The sequence below is a fragment of the Euprymna scolopes genome, chromosome 30 (genome assembly GCF_053919585.1).
Source record: "Euprymna scolopes isolate OS-2025 chromosome 30, ASM5391958v1, whole genome shotgun sequence".
Lineage (NCBI taxonomy): Eukaryota > Metazoa > Mollusca > Cephalopoda > Sepiida > Sepiolidae > Euprymna > Euprymna scolopes.
Window position 1 is genome coordinate 79,485,374 of NC_136511.1, and position 5,244 is coordinate 79,490,617.

Genomic DNA, 5,244 nt, shown 5'->3' on the forward strand with positions numbered 1-5,244 from the left:
ACAGAAATTAAAGCAGATTTTTGAAAACGTTCAACGGATTAGAATACTAATCGAATTAGAAATGGATCGCGTGACTTAAATGGCTGGAGATTCTATTTAAATCACGTAGGCATTTGAGATGAAACACACCACGCGATCCTTTACAAATACACTTCTTTTATATCCGTTCGATTTCTAAATAGTTTTAATTGTTTCCGTATATACCTATGTTTAGAATTTTTCTATTTTTGAAAAAGGGTAAACGCTACGTTTCTGAATTATTGAGATTGAAATTTATTATTATAAATAATAGTTGTTATTTGGATTCTTCCGAATGCTGTTCTAATGTTGAGTGTTTTTGTCGATGTAAGCTCGAACCTCTTTCATGTGTATCTTGTCGAACTGTGGAATATTAATGTCGAAATCGGGAATCTGCATAGAATTTCGAACCGAACACTTTTATTTAATCCACTCAGGTAACGTGTTCTGTCAGCCATGACTTATTAAAAGTCTAAAATAATTCGCTTTTGAATTTTTGAGTGTATCTCGCACTGAAAATTGAACCTTCAGACATTTTATAACTGGATTTTACCAAGTATTGTAATCAGTTACGTAACGTCGTTCATCTGAAGTTCAGAGTTATAAAACCTAGTTTTTTTCGTAGGTGTACAACCTTAATACTTATCATTATATATAACTATTACTTTATATTATCATTACACACATACACATTTAAATAATTATTCTTTTGTACCTACACATAATAATGTTTCATGCTTACGCAATTATCATACCTTATCAGAAACATTACTTTGTCATGTGATTTACATACGTCTTTGTAGTGTGTGCGGACTCTTGTATTTTAATTGAGTAGCAATTTATTCTCGAACTACCTAATACATTTGGAAATCATCTGAAAAATATACTCTTTCAGTTTGCATACCTAGTAGTAGTATATATACGGCAAAATGGCATTGATACATCGGTTCTCGTCAGATCATCGAAGTTAAGCAACGTTGAGCCTGGTTAGTACCAGATGGGTGACCAATTGGGAATTCTAGGCGCTGTATGTGCTCTCCGCATATCTGTTTCCAGTCGTCCTGTACATACACTTAACTTGCCACCGGTATTTAACAATGTCGTCTCAAACGAGGTGTGATTGCGCATCTTCTGTCACAAAAATTTCACGCCCAGTCATCTTTACGTGAGTATCCATAGTCTTTCAAAGACTGAAGGAGTCTCTCCTGTCAGTAGCATATATACTATTATGTTGCATTTGCTAATAAACTCCGATTGTGACAATATAATGTTGGCATACTCCACCAGAAAGATTTCATACCTTAAGAAAGAAATAGCGACAGCTAAGAGAGAATTTACTGAAACTACCCAAAAACGCATCGAAGCACAGAAATTAAGAACCCGAGACATCTGGAAAATTTACAACAAATAATGGGAAATCAACAATTCCTCCACTATCCAACAATCATGTGGTTGTTTACTCAGCAACTGAGAAGGCTAACATGCTTGCCAAACGGTTTGCCTCCAACTCCACACTGGACTCTGCTAACCACCCCCTCCCTGACTTTCCTTTGCAGACAGACGCCACACTAGACGATCTGAAAATCACCCCTGCTCAGGTTGTATGCTATCATAAGAAAGCTTGACACTGCAAAAGCATGTGGACCTGATCTCATCCCGGCTGTGTTATTAAAAAAGTGCACCGCCGAAGTCGCTCCAGTTCTCCCCAAACTTTACAACAAATGCCTTAATGAATCTTGCTTTCCGGCCTGCTGGAAAACTGCTTCTGTAGTGCCAGTTTTCAAGAATTCTGGCGAAAGAACTGACCCAGTAAATTATCGCTCCATTAGCCTCTCCCACTTTTCGCCAAAATATTTGAAACCGTAATTAACCAAGCTCTAGTCCATCACCTTACAGATGCTGTACTTCTGACTGACCAACAATATGGATTTAGGCAAACCTGTTCCACAGCAGACATCCTAACTGTAATCTCAGAATGTATATACCAGTCACTGGACAAAGCGAGGGAGGGTAGAGCGGTAGCTATAGATATATATAAGGCTTTTGACAGGGTATGGCATGAGGGTCTTCTCAAGAAAATCAGATCATACGGCATCACTGGAACAATACATAACATAATTAGATAAGAGAAAAATTCAGGTTGTCCTTGACGGTCGTATATCTAAACAATATGATATAAATGCGGGAGTGCATCAAGGGTCTATCCTTGGACCTCTGTTATTCCTAATATTCATAAATGACTTCCCTGAAAAAATTGTCTATGAGATGGGTATGTATGCTGATGACACCACGCTCTATAACAGACACGACAGGAAAACAATTGAACACATATCTAAAAAATGGCAGAAACACTAGAGGAAGACCTCCGATCCGTGGTGGAATGGGGCCAAAAATGGATGGTCCTTCAATAATTACAAGAAACCTTCCCTACCGCCAATAGCGATGACCAAACACTCTTCATTTGAAACTACATCTTTTAAACTCCTCGGCCTAACGTTCACAAGAAACATGAGTTGGAACATTTACATTGAGAACATTGCCATGACCGCTGCGAAGAAGGTGGGTTCTCTCTACCGTGCTAAAAAACTATTAACACCTAAAAGTATCCTATACCTCTATAAGGCCATCATTCTTCCATGTATGGAGTATTGTTGTCATATTTGGGCTGGTGCATCTGCCACTAGTCTCTCGCTCCTAGACAAGGTTCAAAAGAGAGTCGCCAATCTGATAGGTTCTGAACTGTCAGCTAAACTTCAGCCTCTGTCATATCGACGAACTGTTGCATCCTGCTGCCTATTTTACAAGTACTTTAACAGTGAATGCTCTGACGAACTGCAAGCACGTGTGCCCCCTCGAAGTAAATACCCCCGACAAATGCAACGAGCAGCGTAATCCCACCCCTTCACAGTAGAGATCCCTAGATGCAAGAAAGCCTTCTACTCAAGTTGTTTATTCACCAGAACAGCTAGACATTAGGATTTACCGACTGTACTGACATGCAGAAGTTCAAGTGCAACGTGAATCGACATCTTGCTTCCCAACTTCCTACACAGTATCCCTGATGCTTATGTCCCTGATAGTATCCCCCTACAACAAAGTGGAAATGTGCCTTATTTGTGATGAAAATGTAACAAAAAATATATAATCACATAACAATACGCTACACCCAACAACATAAAGATCAATTAATAACTGGGATACTAGTAGCATGACAACAGCAGAAGAAATATACCTCCTCTGGCAAAAGAGTAAGCATCATAAAAATTAACATATACTATCATCAAGGATGATGCATCATCTGGGAGGAGGTATTACCTTGTAGAATTGTGTAAAGACAATATGACAGATATAACACCACTCCAATCCTTAACTACACGTTGAAAGATAAGTCTTTAGGCGAACATATTATAGTAAACTAAAATCGAGCATTAAAAATAGAAGTAGTTCCGGTTTAAGACAGGCAGATACCAAATTTCCATTAGAGTAGTACGTGTTTTAATCCATAAGCATATAGTGAAATAGCAAGAGATATATAGAGATAGGTAAGTGAGAGATTAATAGAAAGTCGACACATAAAAAAGATATAAATTTATCTTCGCAGATTGTTCCTGTTAAACACAAATAGTAATAAATCTGTCATATCGAAATTTGATTCTGTCTAGCCATCGATTTACGAAAATCTTTAACCTGATTAATTTGCAACCGAAATTTGGAAGTGCAATTTATCGAATGTATAACATATCCAATCGAACATTTCTCCTAAGTGAAAGAAAACATATTCTGTACCATCACCTATTGATTGGTAAAACAAACCTAAAACATATCGATGTAAAAATAAACAATGACAAGTATATTGATACACAAAAAACAGATGCAAAAAAATAACACCTAACGTATTTTCATGTTTTTATATAAGGTCTAAATAGCTCAAGATATGCCCATTCGATATTTAATTCAACTAGCTAGTGATTTACGTAAATCATCGATTAGTGTTATTTGAAGACAATATTTAAAAAAAAAATGATCATTTTAATCGACTGTGCACTATACTGAATCAACGGATATTTCAGTAATAGAAAATCATGAAATTAACAGTATTTTATTTACATAGTCGATTTATTTGTAACAAAAAATCAAAAGGCTAATGACCGCCAACATTTTAATCCTTTTTTATACAGGCATCACCACATTATCAAGGCCAATAGGCCACTCAAGGATAAGCGTTAAAGAGTCTACAGTAGAAATGGGACAATATAGTAATCATTAGTAATGAAAATTCGGTAAATTTGATAACTTATATCGAACAGCTCATCAAGAACTTATTTACGTTAGACTTGAACACAACCATATTGTAGTCAGCCTGAAAGCAGGAAAACGGAAAACAATTCCACAGGCGTGCAGTTATAAGCTTTGTTCATGGAATCTACGTTTAGGTATTGGTACAGATAAAGAGTGGGGAGAATTATTGATAGTGTTTTCAGCTAGACGAGTGTTCTTGTGAAAGTTAGGCGATGGGGACCATAGACTGAAGCTCAGTCGAACACTTTCCATGACGATACATTAGAGACAAACTCGCAACATTTCTTCTGTGAGAAAGAGGTTGCAGGGAAGAGAAAAGGACATCTCCTACGAAGCTACGAAGTCTATTTTGAACTCTATCAAGGCAGGATAAGTCATTTCTAGCAGTTCCTGCCCAGATGTGGCAACATTATTCCATCCTTGGACGTACCTGGCTCTTATATAGATAGATAATTACATCAGCAGTATGTAATCGATAAAAAGATTCCACCATTTTTCAAGCCACCTTGGCAACAGATTTGATGTACGTGTTCCATTTAAGATCAGGAGTAATGTTCAAGCCCAGAAGCTTGTCAAAACTTGAGGCCTCCGCAAGACGAGAGCCATTCATTTCAATTTATGCCAGATGGGGATCAGAACGTTGATGATCTAAAGAGAGAAGCTTGGTTTTAGATGCATTAAAAGTAACCAGCCACTCCTTTTCCCATTGTACTACGTGTACTCTCAGAGGAGAGAGAATCGGAGAGAACTTGGTCGTTTACTGTCTTAGATGGTCGTGTCGTCAGCATAAATGTCTACAAATGATGTAAGGATGTGATTTGGAAGAGCATTAATGTAGATCAGGAAAAGAGTTGGGCCCAGGATGGACCCCTGAGAGACACCAGCATTAATACTGTGAGCTTCTGATTTTTGCCCCTCAACCGTGCA

General features: G+C 37.6%; 1 pseudogene; it reads left to right on the top strand.

The window, feature by feature from the left end:
• Window positions 1-935: 935 nt before the first annotated feature.
• On the top strand, window positions 936-1,052 carry LOC145254943 (5S ribosomal RNA; annotated as a pseudogene).
• The last annotated feature ends 4,192 nt before the right edge of the window (window positions 1,053-5,244 follow it).